The 21,100-nt window shown below is 34.2% G+C and overlaps 1 pseudogene across 1 annotated transcript; it reads right to left on the bottom strand.

The window, feature by feature from the left end:
- Positions 1-3,852: 3,852 nt before the first annotated feature.
- On the bottom strand, positions 3,853-10,554 carry LOC308552509 (heterogeneous nuclear ribonucleoprotein A1 pseudogene; annotated as a pseudogene). Its single transcript has 2 exons — positions 10,540-10,554; positions 3,853-4,720 (listed from the first exon to the last, which is right to left on the bottom strand). The product of its transcript is annotated as a heterogeneous nuclear ribonucleoprotein A1 pseudogene (transcript).
- Positions 10,555-21,100: the final 10,546 nt, after the last annotated feature.

Consider the following 21,100-nt stretch of genomic DNA (forward strand, 5'->3'; position numbering starts at 1 on the left):
ATGAATGAATGAGTCATTACTACTTTATATGCCTTGGTTAGAGTTTCATGTTTATCTTGAAGTTTATGAGGAACCAATAACAGATTACAAGCAGGGCAATGAAAATCAGGATTAAATTAATCCAAATAAAATATTCTAAAATGATGAAAAAGCCCATGCATTTTGTGAGTTTCTTAAAGACTTTCTGGAGCTATGACTATCATTCATAAGTGATAGTTTTACTAATTCTTATTAACCTTTTATTTGGGGTGCTTAATGTCAGTTCATGTGCTTAAAGAATTTCACTAAAGCCATTAAAAGAAGAAACCATTCAAATCCAACACAGAAAGGACTGACTATACTAATTTTCTCACCTGTGGTGTTAAGACATGAAGCACACAGGAAAAATAATTATCTTAATTTTAGTCATTGTAATGGTTAATTTAAACATAAATGATATTCCAAATATTTTCTTTTGTTATGGAGCATATTTTTTTGATATTAACAACATGCTTTCTTTAAATTCAATTTTTGAAATACTGTACCTTGGAAGAGCACTTAGCTGATTGCAAAAGTAAAAAAAAAATAAAAATCCTAGTCCTCCATGAATAGTAGGTAGAGAAAGAAAATAGAGGAGAGAGAGGAAAAAATGCCAAAGGAAACCACAGTCATCTTGACCCTTAATTAATCTACTTTTCAGCCTACTTATGTGAAGGAGCAACTTAGAGCCCAAGGTACCTGATTTAATCTAATGTGACTTGGCTCCCTTGGCTGAATCACTTTCAGGATGACAGAGAAAAGAAGCCCAAGAGAGAAAATGACCAAAGGGATCATGAAATTAACTCAGGACCCACAAGTAAGAGAAAGACAGGAGGACTTAGAGCCCTGAGATCAAATAGGTTTGGGGCGAGAGCAGAAGATCTTGTCATCATCAAACCCTTGATTATCCTAGAGCTAGCTGTTACCTGGGAAAACAGGAGCTACCATTAGTATCAACCCGCTGTTTTAAGATAAATCCCAAACTCTTTATTATGGTATAAAAGACACTTATTAATCTGGCTTCAGACTGTCTCCTTCAAACTTCATCTCTTTGGCTCCTCTACTCTCAAAAAGCTTCTATGTGCAATTCTACAGCACAGTATGTACCCCGAGCTGCTATGTCTTTTTATGTGCTGTTCCCTTTGCCTAGGGGATATTTTTCTCCTCTTTTCACTGGGATAACAGTTACTTGTTTTTCAAAATTTATCTGTCTTCTCTTACACCAGGATCAGTTGGATACTCTTCTGTATGTTCCCACAGCACCAGGAAGTCTTTGCAGATCAGTTTATTCAGTTTGTTTAATTAAACAAACACTTCAAAAACAGAGACTCTCCACTCTATTCTGAACTTGGTGTCATCAGTTCAATGTTCTCAGGGGCAGAGCGGAGATACAAGTAATAGAGAATGGCAGAGAGCTATCGACTTCAACACAGCATGTCCTTCAGGAAAAAGACAAACAAAACTTTTAATAGCCAGTTTTTCTTATTCTTTGCCTTGAAAGACAAAAATGTATTTGTAAGTCAAATGTAATTTGTTTCACAGCTACTGTATTTTTGAGATCACATATGATATTTTACTTAGCGTCTTCATTTCCTAACACAGAGCTGCACAACAGCAAGATTTATAAATACTGGCTGATTAAAGAGAAAAAAAGTGACTGAATAAATGAATGAGATTATTCCTGAATTCCAGTGCTCCCAACTTTCTTGGTTCTGCCTGCAGATGCTTCATTTAGTTGACAGACTAGGAGATGCTGCAGAAGGATGAAGAACATATGTGAGGGATGACTTTTAAGTATTTAGTATCAGATGGATAAAAGCTTAAGCTATTGTATTTACAAGCTACAAATCTTAAGGTTCTTAACTAGGACTGGCTTTTAAAAAACATTTATTTCCAGCATTAAAAAAATAATAGAGTATAGGATTTCCAGTTATGAAATATTTGGTACTGGTTAAAAAGCTTTTTAAATTGTCTTCCTTTACTGATCAATTTGTAATTTTTAAAGGTAATTTTAGTAAAGTCAGGACACTATATTTCATATCTCATATCTACCAAAGTTAGCATCTTGGAAGAAAAAGTCAATGTGCTTTGACTCTTTATCCAACTCCTGTGTATGCAACTTACTTATTTTGAAGAAGATTTTGTATTGTCATTGTAATAAAGAACTATAACTAAGTAATTACTAAAATATATATTGAATATAAAAAAGTATATATTGAATTATAGATGGATACTGTTGCCTGATGGAGATTCTGAGCTGAGGTCTGCTCCCATTATTATGAAGAACTAGCAAATATTAAGAAGGTATAAACTACATATTCAAAAACATAAGTACTTATGAGGTCAATGAAAGGATTGAGAGTCTAGAAAACTGAGTATTTCTTACTATTGGAGTCAATGTTATGTAATGCCATGTCTCTGTTACATCTCAAATTTTTATAACCAGGAATATGCATCCCACATTTTCAAAATGTGGGGGCTAAATAAAAACCTCTGGTCTGACGCAATATGACATTTACTCTTTTGTGTTTTCATCTTGGCTCTGTAACTTCCCTTTTCTGGAAAAGGGATCTCACTGCTGAGAAAGAAAGTAAGAATGTATGCGGGTATGTCCTTACCTCCTTCTTAGTAGTATCCAGACACACAGCAGAAATGACAGGTTTAGGTAGCTGTGTCAAAGGAAGGAAGAGGAGAGGTTTTACCAAAGAAGATTTATACTTCCCCTGCGCTTGCTCAGTTATTTCATAACGTGGCTATAATTTAAAGTTCTTTGTCATTCTATCACCCTCTTATGTTTTGAAACTATGCAGATGGTCTTCTTTAAGCAAATATTTCGCTGGAAGCATGTTTTGTATCTGCCTGTTTACCAGTCCATGGTCACCTGCAGCCATTTCCAGGGCCAGACACATGAATTAATTCAAGGACTCAATAAATTAAAGAAAACAGAGAGTTCTGTTAGTAGTACTAGTTCGTTCTACTAAAATAGATGGCTTATGAAGGTATACAAGTTCAAGGAAATGAGGTAAGCTTACTCAGAATACACTTTCCTGGGAACACTTACTACCTTTTGATTATTTGATTGAATTTGGCTATTCATGTTCTTTTTAACCAAGTTCCAGAGGTAAGAAAATATTGTGGGTAGAGGGAGAATGGAGTAGATAAGATTAAGCTTGAAGAAAAATTTTATATACATAGAGTAGGCTCAAAGAGATAGAAATGTAGCCACCAAGATGTGGCATTAATTTATTTACTCAAATCAATTTGTCATGAGTTGACAACAAAAATCATCACAGCAGAACATGGCACATTTCTTTACTTCTAGGTTTTTGATAGACACAAATGGTTTGAGCAGATTTTAGCTGTATCATTCAGTCCTTACTCATATAGCCACCATAAATGCATTGCCATGACTACAGCAAGCATTTGACATCATAGATTTTTTTAAGACACATTAATTCAGCTTCATGATCAGACTACTACATTTAGCAATCAACAGCTCGGGTACAAAAAAAAAAAAAAAATCTACATTAAAACTCTTCGTTGGAATGCTTTACACTTTCCACAGAACAGAAACTAAAATAACCTGTTATACAATTAGTCACAAAGACAGTCCTTGAGTTTTTTGCCCATTCACATGAGTACTGTCTAAAACATGTCTTCTTTGTAGCAGCTAGGCCCTGCCCCACTGTGCTTGGCTGAGTTCACAAATATGTTATAAGCTGTAGTTTCTCTGGCTCTCCTCCCCTGCTAAGCTTTGTTTCCTGGCGGTAATTAAAACCTCCTGCCACCGCCATAGCGACTACCGCTGCTGGAGCAGCCATACCCACCTTGCTTTCATGGCTTGGCAAAGTATTGACCTTCACCTCCATAGCGCCAGAGCTTCTCCCTCCAAAGTTTCCTTTTCTCATGGGTCCAAAAGTTGAAGATTCATTGTTGTAATTGCCAAAATCATTATAGCTTCTGTCACCTCCAAAACTGCTTCCATCATTACCAAATCCATGATAGCAAATCTCACTGCCACCATATCTACCACCACTACGGCTGCCACCAAAGCCACCTTCACCACTGAAATTTCCTTCAGACCAAAGTTGTCATTCTCACCCAAACTACCTCCATGACGATCACCAAAGTTTCCAAAACCACTTCGACCTCGTTAGCCGGATGAAGCACTAGCCATCTCTTGCTTAGCTAAGGCTTTCCCTAGTTCCAGCTGTGGCCATTTGCGGTTTGGTATTTCTGAATGGCAATGTTGTCTACAGAGTTATGGTCATCAAAGGCTACAAAAGCAAAGTCTCTCTTCTGGTCACTGTCTCAGTCAGTTATGGTTTCAATCACTTTAATTTTCCCACACTGTTCAAAATAATCTCTTAGGTGATGTTCTTCAGTGTCTTCTTTCACACCACAAATACCTTTTTCACAGTTGAGAATCTTCTTAAGGCAGCCTTCTTTGTTTCCACAATTCTTCCATCCACCTCGTGTGACCTTGCAGTCATGGCTGCATGCATGTCCTCTACAATGACATAGAGGACAAACCCAAAGCCCCCGGAGAGCTTGGTGTTTGGATCTCTCAGCACCACACAGGCTGCAAGAGTTCCCGTTGCTCAGCATGGCTCCTCAGGCTCTCATTATCAGATGTTTCAAAGCTGATAAAAAGCATCTGCAGCTGTTTGGGCTCTTTAGGAGACTGACTTAGATATGATGACTGCAGGAGAGGAGACTTTAACAATGCTCACTGGACCGCATCCACTGGCAGAACACATACATTTATTTTTAAGTCTGTATACGATAGATTTTTAATGAAGGTGTATCTTGGAAATACATACTTCTAGGCAAGTGTTCTGAGTTCAACTTCTCAACTGGATATCTCAACTCTTTCCTCTATCAATTTTCCCACTATTATCATAAAATAAAAATTCTGGATTTTTATGTATATTACAAGAGCTTTAATTTATTTACCACAACTTACTACACCATTTCCAAAAAGCCTTTTTAATTTTCCCCTCGCTATTATAATGATGAAATAATTAAGTATTCTTGTGGTACTTAGATTTAATGTTTTCTCATTACCTAAAAATTTGGGTTAAAGTTCAGGAAGACATTTAAAAATTGTTATACAATACAAACCAGCCTCAAATAACTGAGAAGGAAAAATAGGCAGAAAATTAAGAAAATTGTTTCTTAAATATAAGCCCACATCATTGACCTTTAAAAATGAAGTTTTTAAATAATTTTCTTAAAATATTTCCTCAACTTTATGACAGATGGGACAGTTCAGTCTAAAGCTATACCTTGGATAGATTAATTTTCTACACATAAGCTAAAGTAATTTTATAAATTATCCAAGGAGTCAGACCCAAAATACAATGCATTAAGACAGCTGACTGATAAAACATGTCTGATGCAGAAGTATTTTTCAACAAGTTGTTACCTTCAAGTTTAAAAGACTGTAAAGTATCTTAAAGTCTTTATCATAGAAGTTCAAGGTGTCTAAGATTCCACCTTGAATGCTAAAATGCTAAGGCTGTGCCTTATATTTCCATAAGTTAAGTAACATAAAGAAGCTTAAATATTATATTTACACACAATAATGGTTTTAGCACATCCTCTAATTTTTCCAACGTTTCCTGATGCATCATGTCTGAATAGTAGAAACGAACTAAAGTTAGAGCCTGAGAATATTTTTTCAAAGTATATTTTTGTTCTCCATAAGTAGAAGCATGGTTCAGTTACTCTCTAAATTACACTTAGAAATGTGTGTGTGTGTTTGAGTACCTATATGCCTCTCTCTGTTATGTTTTTCCCAAGGAGAAGCATTTCCTCTCTTGGGTTTTTGTTTGTTGTTGCATAAAATATTTTTGGAATTCTGGCTTCACTAATCTTTTAAATTCTCTATCCTCAACTCTTGGGAACGAGTTTTGGTTTAGTATTCTTAGCCATACAGAAAAATACCATAAAGCATAATGATTTTTGCAGTAATTGATTCCTAGGCCACGTAAAACTATAATGGGAATAAAAGCTAATGTTATGTAGAATATTGAAAGTATTTTCAGATTTCTTTTCATGTTTTAATATATGATCAACAAATACTTAATATGTAGATGTTCAAGGACTGCCAGGAAGCATTGCCAAAGGCAACAATATAGCTCAGATTTGGTGAGCTTCTTTTCAAAAGTAACTTTAAGGAGATAGGTGGCTTCTCCTTCTCTGTGTTAAATCACTGAATAGATTCTTAAAAAGCAATATATTCTTTAAATAATCTCTTTAAAAATTCTAAAATACAGTCTCTGTATTTTTAACATTTATATTTCACATTGGAGCTCAGCAGTGAGACAGACTAATAGGAATGTATCTACTAAAAAATAACAACCCACTATTAACATTAAAAATTTATAGTTTAATATGAGTACAGTGTCACAGATGTTTACAATGAGTTATCAGCAAAGAAATTAATAATGGTCAATTTGTACTCAACATTTCAAAAAAGATTGAATTATGTAATTTCATAAACTTGATAGGTATAATGGTTTTGCTCTCAGTGTTCAAGTTCTGTCCTTGAAGATTGATTTGCCACTATAATTACTGTCGACTTTCTGTTCATCATTGCTCCTTTTCTATATTTGGCAGACCTATCTCACATAGGGAATAGAGCTTATTTATGAGGTAAGAGTCACTGTTGAATAAGGACTCTTGGCCTCAAAATAATGAATGTTTATAATGGAAATAAGAAATAAAGAACTTCAGAAATAGAATAACACAATTTAGTGTTAAAAATGATAATAACTATTCATTTTAGAGGTAATCTAGCATATAATCCCTTTATTTTATTAGTGAGAGCAAAGGATCCATAAAAGTTATCTGACTTGCTCAAGATCACAAAGTTTGTGGCAGGCAGTGTTAAAAATTGAGTGTCTTGACTAACAAGAGTAGGATGACCACCTGTTTACTGTGGCCATCTACCAAAAATTAGCCATGTTTATGTTACTTTATCCATGTAATTAGTCATCCAACGAACAGTTATATGAATTCATTTTTACTCAAGGCTGTATCAGATAAATAAAAATATACAACATTTTTGGTTAGCCTCAGGGAGAGTTTACATTATGAAATTTCAGGTAGAATGTGTTATTCACACAGAAGGGGTCCAAATTTGTCCAGAAGTTTGAAAATAAATAAATTCCAAAAAAATCCCCCACCAATTTTGAGTGTTGAATCAAAGAATATTTTCTTCTACTTAAACCCACATTCAATTCAAATGGACTTAGTTTCTTTTATAAAGTCTATTTACATTTTTATAAATGAAATGATATGACATCTTAGGTTTGCTTCAAAATAATCTAGTATGGGTTATGTGGGGCCTGGGTGGGGATATGGAGGGAACAAGATTGCTGATGGTTCCATATGAATTTATTATAACATTTTTCTCTATAATAATTCAAGTATTTTCATAATAATTAGTTAAAAATATATATTTCTCCAATTATTTTAATGTTATTTGAGCAGTTACTAACCAAACATTAGAGATCTTAAAATAAACATAATCCCATTGTTCAGCTAACAGCACATCTTCCTGACTTCCTTCCTCCATAATGGGCTCTTGTCCTGCATTTGTCTCTTTAAAATGCCACCAGACATAGAAACAATGTCTTCTTATTTGTAGTATTGTTTTTATTTTTCTGTATTTTTCAGATTTTTCAACTCTAGGGGAATGTTCTACCCACTTTCAAGATGATTGTGAAATGTGAGAGGTACTGAAGATGAAAGCACTTTGCAAGCTGTGAAAAGTTTAAAAATGTTAATCATCATTATGATAAAGACGATCATAATGATGAAGACAATGACAATGCTCTAATTGATTGTCTTTCTATTTTATCTCACACGGTTGCATATGCAATTAATGTTCCTATTAAATCGGCGTTGATGTTGACCAGTTGCTTATAGCAATGCTGTAAATCAATGGAATTCTGATAATGACTTTCATTTAAAGTTAAATGAACATTGGTAAATTCCAAATATGCATTTGAATATTCTTTGTTATGCCTAAACTAAAATTAAAAGAAAAAAAAGCCACACCATTTTATTAGATCTCAAGATAGAGTATGACTCATTTTAATTCTGAAACATTTTTTTTTTAAATCCTAGAGGAATTTATTGGAAGTTGGAGGCCCTCTATTAAAGGTCATCACTTATATTAATGGAAAAACTAACATTTATATTAATTTTATTTTCTATTTTGATTCTTCTCAGAAACTCAGGTAACAATTTGTAATGTGATTTTTCCATACTGTAAGGGAATTTTCTAAGCTGCCTAAAGTCTATTCTCAGGGAAAGAAAGTGAAAACTTTTCTTCTGTCCATTTCATTCATTCTCCAGTGTTCTTTTCATAATTCCTCAAGGAACCTAACTGAAATAGAGCTATTCTACAATGATGCAGTGATATAGTTAGCACAATCTACTTTCATTACCCTCAATTCTACCTTACTTAACATAATGTAACATGAAGGGCACTAATATGTATATTTTACAGTGAAATGATTTATTCCTAAATTTAAGAACACTAAGCAAATTATTTTTAAAGTTCATATTTAAAATGTATGAATTTATATTAGATAACAAACATAACCCTATTGGTGAAGATAAAGTGGAATCAAATAATAAGACAGTATCAGTTAGATTACTCAACTCACAATTAGCACTGAAAAGTGAGAAGAATTTTTTAAACCTAAATTAAATAACTGAATCATTTCACATATGATAGTTACTGCCTAAAAGTTTGAAAAAGTTAATAGAACTTTTTCTTACTTTGCAATCCTGTAATTCACTTTTAAAATGTAGTTTAAAATATTGATTAAAATATTTTAAAATCTGTTGTATTTGTTTGTATACAGTAGCAGATACAACAGGTTTACATGTTAATGTATTTCCATACTTGCATCTCATCTTTAAAAACAAAATACAGTTAACAGCAATAGCCTCACCATCATCTCATTCTTTGACCTTTTCAGAAGTAATCGTAGCCTGATACCAGCATACGCCCTCTCTGTGCCTATTTTTATACTCTTACATATATGTCTATACCATCGACAATAGTGTTTTGTTGTTTTAAATTTTATGTAAGTGAATTTATCTCATACACAGCACTTCATTTCCTCAATTCCCCCAAATCATAAGTAAAATCACAGTGCAGGCAGGTAGATGACATGTTTAGCTAGCTGTATTCAGAGTACATCTCAAAAGTAGCTCTCTTTCTTGTCAACTTTTCATAAAAAATATTTAAGAACATAAAACAAGAAAGGTTAATATAAACATTCATCACTTGTGATACTTAACTTGTAGCCAAACCTGTAGCTTTCACAATCCAGTTAATAATTATTCACTCTCTGGGTTTGTCTTAAGCAGCATGGAGGTGCTAGAGGAATGCAGTGTGTGAGAAATTATTATTAGGGTCTGATGAAACACAAGTAACCAAGTCAGTGACTTGGCATTAAATTCATTTCTTTCTTCTCTGAACTGGTAAAGTGAGTGGATGGGGAGATGTGGATCTGACACCTGCTTCATTCAATTTCATTATATAACTGAAAAAAGAAAGCAGGGGAGTGAGCTTACCATTACAAATTGGTGTAAAGCAAATGTTCTTTGGAAGTCAATTATATGGAATTTGAGACATATTTTGCCATAGACATAATGTTATACACAATGGGTATTACCCATTCAGCACAGGAAGGCTATAATTCATATCATGAGTCCATGGTTTAGAACTGTATTCAAAGTATAAAAGGGCTACCAGAAAATCCATGCTTATAGGAGGAAATGAAATATGATATCCAATTTGAGTTTCTGGGCACATTTACACCCCTTCAGCGATGGATCAGAAACTTCTGTCCACAGCCTCTGTTTCCACCAAGCACCACAAGTAAGATATCAAATGCTGGTACTGATTGATAGCACTTGGGGTCAAAAATTCACAAGTAACTTGAGAGTTAGCAGCTGGGGTTGACAACTCTTTGATGAAAGGTAATTCGAGAAAAAAAATCAGGGAATGAGGCTCCAGGAGAAAAATCCTAAGGAATTAGGGTCTCAGGGCCCCCCGATACCATGTTTCTCCACCTTGAAATAGTTTACCCATCACCACCTTTCTCTTATGTCACTTGCTTTGGGAATTGGCCTCCTGTTTCCTCTTTCATTCTTTCCCTCTTCCTTCTGACAGGTATTTCCCATTCTTTTTTTTACTGTACAAAAGAAATTGGTCTGGTTACATGGCTCATTTTCAGAGTTGAATTCAAGGGCCATTTGGCCTATCCTTCATGAATGAAAGAGCTCTAATTCTGACTTCTATTTTTATCACCAAATAAGTTTATGCATACAAGCCAGGGGGATACACTAAAAGAACTGAAAGATGGTATTTATAGAACTTTAGTTGTTAAGCACTTAAAATATCACCATATTTACAATATTTTTTGTACTTTCTTGATTTTTAATATACTTGGATCTCAAAAGTATGTCTCAAGATTGATCCTTTCTTACCTCTGAAAAAGGCATGTCCACACTCCATTATTCCTATAGACAAAAAAAATTGCTCTTTTAAACTTTCTTTTTGTAGTCATAATTATCATCTTCCTCTTATTTGGTTTTTTTGAAAGGGCACAATTCAGGAGATAACTCCTGGCATGAATGCCATTGCTTTCCCCCTGAAACTGGGAAAGACACCCCTAATTGATGAAGGTACTTTTTCTTGCTGAGACTACACTTTGAGTCTCAAACTTTTCTAAACTTAGCATCTCAAGAAGTCACTAGCAATTTATCAGTTAGCAAGTGAGGTGAACTATACTCGTGACCTCCAACTTACATCCTATAGAAAATATCAAACCATAAAAATCTGTTAAAATGAGTTTTTGAGTATACAAAGGGCTAAAGATTTAGTTGTATTTAAGAAGTAAAACAGTGATCCTGTCTCTCTAAGGCATCAAAGGAGCTGAATATGAGGAATGCAAGATGTAGAATAATATTGGAGCAAATGAGTAAACTGAGAAAAATTGTATAGGGCATTGAAGTTGTTACTCCGAGAACTTAAAAGTGGGAAAGAGAGTCCCTGAGAAGATTAGTTTTAAGTTTGTTTTATTTTCCCCTACACTCTCTCGTTCACACCATTCCCATTCTTCCCAAAGTAGCATCCTTCTGGACCAGCCCTGTATAATATTAGTGTTAGAATATTAGTGTTGATATGAAAGTAAGTGCTACTTAGAAGTAGCAGTCAGAGAAGAGAAAGGAAATCCCAAACAGCAATGGTGAAAAGAGAAGTGTAATCACTGCAGCCCTAGGAAAAACTTTTCATAAGAAGTTATTCATAAATAAATGGCATGCAGAGGACCATGAGCACCTGTAGTTCTTTGGAACCCAAAAAAGTACAATATCCTTTGTGAAAGAGAATAAATTCTCTAAATATAATCCACTGTGTGTATCTATCTTGCTCTCCCTAAACACTGAAGGAGACATATGGTGAGATCTTGCAGCATGGTCCCTGGCATCAGGTGATCTTCTTTAAAGGACAGAACAATTCTCTGACACCGAGGGTTCCTATTGTGGCTGCAGGAACCTGCAAAGTACTTCTTGTATCTTATGAGCACTGGAATTTCTGGTCAGTTGCACAGCTGATAAAATAGGGCACACCACAATAGACAGATAAGTGAGAGGGAAAAATCTTTCATGTTACTGTTATTTTTAAAAGAAAATTAAAATAGTTGAACAGCAAACATAGGGTACTAAGTGCTATAAGAGGTAAACCCCAAATCATAGAAGCTTAACATAAATGAAGTTTATTCTACTTGAGCATTCAGGAACCTTGGCTTGTTCTTGTTGAATCTCCATGCTCAATACAGATTCCCAGGCCACTCTGTAGGTGATCTCAGTTAGATTGCCAGAGGGGAAACAATCATTGTAGGTTCGCTGTGAAGGCCTTTTTGGTCCAAATATGGAAGTGGTTCATATCTCTTATGCTGCATTCTATTGGCTTGAGCTTAGTCACATGAACATAGCTAAATACAGGGTGGCCTGAGAAATGCAATCTAGCTGAGTGTCCAGAAGTCAGAGAAAATGAATTTTCGCGAACACCCAACAGTCTCATCCATACCTTACTGTAGGCCTACTATGTGCTATAAACTGTGCTAAAAAGCCTCCTTGTGTTTCTCATCTAGTCATCACAACAACTTAAAATGGATAGCATCTCCATTTTATAGATATATAAATTGAACATTATTTGGACTTGATCAGTACTATCTAGCATCAGAGCTAGAATTTGTGGTGAATTTCAGTCCAGGGACAGCTGCAATAAAAGTATTAAGAGAACATGTTTAAATATAACTTGATGGGAATAACCCCTGGAAGTTTGTATTCAGTAGCTTTGGTTTAAAGCCCAGTAATTATAAGTGATATAGATAGAGATAGATATAGATAGATGATATAGATATAGATGATATAGATATAGATATATATTATATAGATGACATATATATAGATATATAGATGTATAGATATAGATAGATTTAGATGATATAGATTTATATATATATATAGATAGATAGATAGATAGATGATAGATAGATGATGATAGATAGATAGATGATGATAGATGATAGATAGATATAGATGATAGATATAGATAGATAGATAGATAGATAGATAGATAGATAGATAGATAGATAGATAGATGATAGATAGATAGATGATAGATAGATAGATAGATAGATAGATGATAGATAGATGATAGATAGATAGATAGATAGATGATAGATGATAGATAGATATAGATAGATAGATGATAGATAGATGATAGATGATGATAGATAGATAGATAGATAGATAGATAGATAGATAGATAGATAGATAGATAGATAGATGATAGATAGATAGATATTAAAACTCCCTAGGTGGTTCTATATATGGCTAGAATTGGGACCAGATGCTCTCTGTTTTCCTGAAATTAACCACTGAATGGGCCTTACAGGGACATCAAAATAAGCAGTAATCAATTGCTCTCAGAGGGCATAAACAATAGCATCAGACCATTCCCTCTTTTTTAAAATCTTTTATTAAACATGAAGACAGCATCTGAAGTATTTAGTAGCTCCTCAGGAAAAAATGGGTACATGATAATGATGTTTGAATGGTGGCATTTGTCCATATGGGAGTGAAATGACGGATATAGTAATTTTAAATGACATTAATCACTGAGCAGCCATAAAATAATAAGTTTGGTAAGGACAACCAGATCATTATTCAGCTGGTGGCAGTTGAATTTGTATCCTCAAAAGCTCCCACTGTTTTGTTTTCGAAGATGAGTCTCTTTCTTAAAACACTATGAAAATTAGCATGACTGGAAGTGGTTAGACAAAGTTTTCCTAATTTCTCCAAACTAGAAGTGTACACTATACTTTGCCATCTTCCCCTAGATTATGGTTCTCCTGGAAATCTCGGATAAATGCAGAGACTTTGCTACAGGACATTTCCCATTTTGAGTTCTTTGATATTAGTGTAATCTCCCACTGTTCACCTTCAGAGTACATCTGGACTCTTAATCTAACATTGTTCTGTGGCAATTCAAATAGCAAAGCCTTCTCCAGGACTGATTCTATTAGTCTTTGTGAGCCCCACAAGTAAACACAAAATTTCAAAGTTACGCCTTAACTGATACCATGGAAAGGGGTTCAGAACAGGCCTCCCCAGGATGTGCCACTTCGGCTTGAGAATAATTTCAAACTGAAGGCAATCGAGACCCTACGGGCTCAAGCAAAACTTTTACCTCTTCCTTAAAGAATTTAAATTGGGAGTCTTGCTCATAATAAGATTTATCACAAGAATTAAATTTTTATAACCTATATGTATGGCAGGGCAAACATCTAATCGCAGAACATCTGTTCCTATTAACGTCCTGTGGATTGCCCTCCTCCCTTTGAAGTCCCAGGCCCCTATCCTATTCCTTGGCTCAAGATGGCACATGTGCCTCCCTCCAGCTTTCTATCTTTGAAATTGTCATGTGTATGGGGTTCCTGTACGTATGAAATTAAATGTGTTCTTTTTCCTGTTAATCTGTCTCATGTTAACTTGATTATTAGACCAACCAAAAAAAAACCTTTGCAGAATAGAATAAAAGTATTCCTCCTAACACATGTATAAGTATATATGTATGTAAATATAAATTCTAAATTGCCAAACATAAACACACAGTTGGAGAGTGCAAATACCTTTAGATTACCAACTATTATTTAAGTCCAAATTTATTAAGTTATAAAACTCCAGAATGAGAATGATTTACATAGTTTCCTCCATTTAATTTCAACTGGGTTCAGGAAACTTTGATGCTTGCTAAAATGCTTATTCAGCATGCACATATGTGTGCACATTTGGGAAACACTTAATATAGGCCATTATTTGAAATTACAGATAGCTCACTTAATAAAAATGCAAAATCTGCTGTTCTCTTTGTCTTTTAAAAATTATTTCCATGTGTTGTAATTTAGCATGGTGTAATTTGTTTGGAAAATTAAAGTAATAAAACCTTAGTTTGCTGTGTTTCTGAATGGTGGCAATGATTGTCTCAGTGGGTGGCTGCAAATGTGGGGAGAAGTCATTGTCAAGATATGCAGACAGAATAAATACTATTTACTGAGGGTTAATGCATAAGAACTAATAATAGACATATTGTTGCATGAAAAAATTACATCCCTAGGAAAACTTGAACAGTTAGCTCAGTGTAGTTAGCATGCATATACTTTCCTTCTAAACCACTAAAATAACCTGCTGGAAAAAAGAATCCAGAGCAGTCTTCTCTTTGTCACATTACTGTATTGCATTATCTGAGGTTATGTGGTAGACTATGAAGTTAATAGTAATTAATGATGATTATAATCATTGGATTATTAATATTTTAGAAACATGATAAAATGACTATTGTAATCATGTCAAACACCATGAACATATGTAATTGTGATAATGCTGGCTATTATTTTAGGAATTTAGATAATTAGTGCATAATAAGAGATCAGTTGGGGCAATTGCAAAATGAGTGTGTGAGTATGCATGTAAGAGGAACATTTGTAAAGGGCAAAGCTAATCAGCTGGAAAGAAACTTTCTACAACTGTTTGTTCTCAGACCTTCTTCTGCAGGGAGTTTTGTATTTTTCCAATGCAAGATTTCCTAAAAAGAGCAAGATTTTGGAAATATCCCTTGGATCTATAAAGTTCCAATTGCTAAGGCTCAGAAACCTTCTGTCAAGATCTAAAGTGCTGAGATTTAGAACTATTGGCATGGATAAAAGACAAAGATGTATTTTCTTAAGATCCCATACCTTTTTTTTTCTGTGATAAATCCTCTCAAAACTACAGATGAGCTTCTCTTCACTTTATAAGAATTTGGTCAAGATTGGTATTCATGATCCTATTAAATGGTGAATACGTGAGTTAGACTAATCAGCACTTCACGCTAAATTTTTTAATTAATCCCACAACAGCCTTATAAGATCAGTAATATTATGAAATTTCCTCTTATTTTACTGAAGAGGAAAGAGAGATATAAATTTGTTAAGTAGCTTGTCCAAGGATGCATAGTTCACAAGTAGCAAAGTTGTTATCGAACCCAGGCAGGTGGATTCCAGAATTCAAAGCCAATGCAAGTTCTCTTTACTACTGTACATGGAATTTAAGAACTACATGGGCAGGGAAGCATAGTGTGAGCTTCATAGGTTTCTGATCCTTCTGCATAAGCCATACAAGGTTGGTAGCTGAGATTATGGTCTGAAACAGAGGGAGGTCCATAAAGAAAGTAACATGAGAGTAAGAGTAAAAAAAAGTTGTTAGAGGATAAGTATTAATGACAGAACACTTAAAACACATACAAAATCTGAGATTAAAAGTACAAATAAAAAACGAAAGTCAAGAGCTAGAAGAACAGGTATGTGTGAGCAAGATGCAAGGTGAAAACAAGGTGAAGGCATTCAGAATGGTAAGAGTAATCAGGGCTAGTGTCACAAGAACGACTCTTATGAGGTGTTTGTTCTCTTTAGGTGATACATAGGTGAATTAATTGCAATATGTAGTAAAATAAGAAGTAATTAACTAAATTAAAAATTGGGATTTTTTTTACTCAGTACTGATTTGTCTCCAATGTTTATTCCTGATATTCTATATTTCAAAAAATAATAGATGTATAAATTGACTGAATAAAACCCATGATTGTATAACTGCTGAATAATCATAGAAAAGTAAGAGTTGGCAGGAAATTCATGTTCTTTTGGACAGCTCACACAAATCTACAAAATCATAAATAAACCATACATGAAATTAATTTATTTTTACTTTAACTTTATTTTTCTTCAGCGTTAGTATACTTTTTTTATTATTACTAGTTTTAATGGGAAAAATACATACTCTTCTTTATAAAATACTTACCTACTGCATCCTTACTTATGAGCCTTTCCTTACATGAGTGCTGTCCCCCTTCCTCACAGGTTACCCTTGTCCCTTTTGTTTCCAGTTTCAGATCAAATTGATGCTTTTCAGAAGAAATTTTCCTTGACCATCCCAATGCAGACTGACCTCTTTTTTGTCTGAATGTAAAAAGAAATATCAACTTACAATTTAGAAAATGCAGTTTTGCCCAGTCGGGCGTGGCTCAACGATTGAGCATCGACCTAGGATCCAGGAGATCGGGGTTCGATTCCCAGTCAGGGCACATGCCCGGGTTGTGGCCTCGATCCCCAGTCGGGGCCGAGCAGGAGACAGCTGATCAATGACTCTCATCATTGATGTTTCTCTCTCTCTCTCTTTCCCTCCTTTCCTCTCTCTGAAATCAATAAAGGTATGTTAAAAAAAATAGAAAATGCAGTTTTTATATGTTCTATTGCCTCAACTAAATTGTAAGCATTTGAGGACTCAGAATAATTCGATATCTTTCTTTGTGTACACAAATGGTCCTGGATTTAGAAATGTTTGACTTTATGATGTGCTACATATTCTGTATAAAGTACTACACATTCTGTAGAAACCATACTTTGAACTTTGAATGTTTTCCCTTGGGCTGGTGATATAAGGTAGGATGCTCTCTAGATGCTGGGCAACAGCAGGGAGTCATAGCTCCCAGTCTCCCAGAGAGGAAACAATTGCTACTCCAACAGTGTACTTTCTCACCAGTGTTTTGGGGATATTGTGTTTTGTGTTTCCACATGTTATCATGTCTACAAAATGCCCATCTGCATCTCCTGTTTCTGGTGAAAAGACAAGGAAGGCAATAACTCTTTAACATGAAACTCAAGACAATTGCCCAACTGAAGACTAATGTATGTGTTTTGAGCATGTTTAAGGTAGGTTGGGCTATGTTATAATGTCCGGTAGGTTAGGTAAGTTAAGTGTATTAAATGCATTTTTATTTACATTTTCAACTTAAAATGGGTCTATCTAAATATAACCCCATCATAATTCAAGGAACATCTGTATATTGACTAAAGTAAAATTTACTGAATTACTTTAATCAAGTATCGTTTACCGAATACTCACCAGGTATCAGTTTTTAGATACTAGGTTAGAGGGAATAAAGACAGTGCATCTCCATTAATAGTCAGCCTGGCTCTGCTTTGTGATCTACATTCCAGGACCCAGGCTGACAAAACAGACTATCTGATCACTATAGCAGAGGGAAAGGAAACAGCAAACATAGCAAATCATAAGCCGACTTTCAAGCTTCTCCCAAAAATCACGCACAGCATTCCCTCCCCCAGTTCTACAAAGCTAGGATATATCTTTCTGGGGGCTGGAGGCAAGGAAGAGAAGATAACTCAGAGAGGGAATGTTTAGTGAATTGTAACACAAGTTACCTAATGGATAGAGACATGTAATGCTAATGATAATTGCTGTCAGAGAGGTATACATAGTGTCCTCTAGGAAGCTACCCACAGTGGACAGAGTCAAATAACCTCCTATCAGCACTGGAAGAGATGTTAAAAACCATCTAATCCAACAATCTATTCAAGGCAATCAATACATGCTTGTTGGTAAAGATTTTTAAAAGTATAAAAAGCAATAAATATGTATGATGGCATGGGATCATTTTCTCCAGATAAGATACTTTATTTTTTAATGTGAGAATTGATATGTGAAAGAATAATCTATTCCAGAAAATTATTTTGGAATTCTACAAACATAATGTATAGATTGCGAACTTTTTTTTACCCACAGAATTTTGTTAGATCAATGTTAATATCTGAAATTATCTTTATGAAAGCATTAATGATAATTTAATAACTGTGCCAACACATAAAAGCTCATGCAACTGAATTTTAAATGGCTGATTAGTACCTTTATTATGCTAAAATACATCTGTTCACTCTCTCAAAGCACATAGTGAAATCTGAAAATCTATTTTTACCAATACAGCACTCTCTTTTATATAAATTTCACTATCATTCTTTTTCCATAATAAAACAAGCTATGTTCTTTGTATAATAGTCATCTGCAATCTGTTTATAAAAATTTAGTTGATATCTTCTATTTATTTGCTAATCATTAGTCCATGTAATATAATATTACAAGTTTCAACAATAAAGATATTCTTTCTTTTTATATTTTTTGTTGTGTAGAAAAACTCATTCAAGTAGAGCACAAGCTTGATGTAGTAATGGAAACTCTAATGCTGTAAATTTCAATTAGATTTTCCTATAAAACTATTGAAATTAATCTAAAATTATAACCATTCAGTTTTAAAAATAATAGAATATGAAAGAAAAATACAGTCTGGTAGATAATAGTCATTTTATTGATTCTTACCCACATAATTTTGCTAGACCAATATTAATATCTCAGATTCCTGTCCAAAGAACAGATCAGTTCATGTCTATGGATGGGTAGGTCCTTCTCTAGCCCTGGAAGGTGATATGGTAGAACTGGACTACAGACCAGGGTTCTGTTCCACCAAATAGGTGCACATTTAAGGTTTAGATCCAGCTGTAATATTAACCCTGGTTGGGGGCTGGTGCTCTCCCAACCAATGAGGCCCTCCTGTGGTGGAGGCCAAGGTTCTCGTGGCCAAAAGACTTGGCTACCAGTCATCATCATGCAGCTTGGAGGCATTAGAACCATGGGGTCAGGTTTACTTGAGAAGAACCTGCTTTATACAGCTCTGCTTGCTGCTTGTAAATTGCCACAAAATGTGACCAGCATGGCAGATTGTGCAACTTCTGCTTCTCTTTCTGCAAGTTTTTATAAAACAATCTATTTACCATGGCTCAAGTACTAAACATGTATACAAAATACCCTAAACAAAATATTAGCAGCTTAAATCCATCAATATAAAAAAAGTTAATAAATCACAACTATACTATATTTGTCTCTGGAATTTAAGGTAAGTATATTATTCAAGCATCAATCAATATAATTAGCCATGGTAAGAGCTTAAAGTAGATAAAATCATACAATTATTTAAAAAATTACAGGGGGGAAAAAACATGGCTCAACATTCATTCATGATAAAAATTATCAGTAAATAGGAAAAGAAAGGAGCTTAATTAGATAAAAAATATTAACAAAAATTTTGTATCAAATATCATCCTCATGTTAAAATCTTGGAAGCTTTCACTTTAAGATAAAAAGACAAAGATGCATATCACTATTTATATTTAACTTTATACTATCAATCTTAGTGCAATAAGTCAAGGAAAAGAAATAAAATGCAGATGTATTAAAAGGAATGAAAAGGCTGTTATCTGTAATTTGCCATAACGATGATTGTTTATTTAATAAATCCATAAAGATCTATGGTAATTTAATAAAGTCAATGATCAATAAGAAAACAATAAGCTATTGCATTTTTGTGTACCAACAACAAAAAATGAAATTCCTAAAAATAGACCAGTAAGAGCAAGACTTTGGTACAAATTCTCTAAAGTATTATTTTTAAAAAAATCAAAAACCTAAAAATCAGACTACTATACCATGTTCATGTTTGGAAAACTTACAGCTTTAAATATGCCAATTGTCCTCAAATAGAAGCAATGCAATCACAATCACAATCCCAACATCTGGGAGAAAAATAATCATCTAATTCTAACATTTATATAGAAATGCAAAAGGCAAAGAATAGTCAAGGCATTCTAAAAGAACTATGTAGAATCACTTGTTTTCCCAGATATAAGAGCTCCCATATATTATAAAATTATGATAATTAAGTTAAGGTAGCACATAATTATGCAAAGGATCAATACTTAGACTGGTAATGATGAATAAAAAGCCCAGAAAAGACCTATGCATGAAAGGAAAGTTGTTTGTTCTATATGAAATAAATTGAATACTTTAGAAAGACTCAATGAAGCTAGATCTCTAAAAAGATATTGTTATTGAATTAGATGTGGGGAAGGACATGTAAAAGGCATGTAAGAAAAGATTAAAATCTGGGAGCATTCTCCAATCAGATTACTTTATTATTACTATTATTATTATTGTTCAAAATATTACAAATGTCCCCTTTTCTCCCCATTGACCCCTTCCACCCTGCACCCACCCCCCTCCCCAGTTCCTTACCACACCATTGTCCATGTCCCTGGGTTGTGCATATATGCATATAAATTATTTGGTTAATCTCTTTCCCCCTCTTCCCCCCAACCTTCCCTCTGAGATTCGTCAGTCTGATCCATGCTTCCATGTCACTGAATCTATTCTGCTCATCAGTTTATTAAGTTCTTTATCCCACATATAAGCGAGATCATGTGATACTTGTCTTTCTCTGCCTGGCTTATTTCCCTTAGCATAATATTCTCCAGGTCCCTCAATACTGTCCCAAATGGTACAAGATCCTTCTTCTTTACAGCTACATAGTATCCCATGGTGTAAGTGTCCCACAATCAGATTACTTCTTAAATTTCTTTATATTTTTGCTTTTCTTTAGAAAAACCCAAACCGGAAATTATACAGAATGCATTATGGTTGCATTAACATAAAGTAAAATAAAAATACCCTGATGTGGAGATGATGTCATCAAAGGATTCATACTCAAGTCAAACTTTGACACTAAGTCAGTAAATTTTAATAAATAAATGTGTAATTATCT

Source organism: Miniopterus schreibersii (genome assembly GCF_964146895.1).
Source record: "Miniopterus schreibersii genome assembly, chromosome: 2".
NCBI lineage: Eukaryota > Metazoa > Chordata > Mammalia > Chiroptera > Miniopteridae > Miniopterus > Miniopterus schreibersii.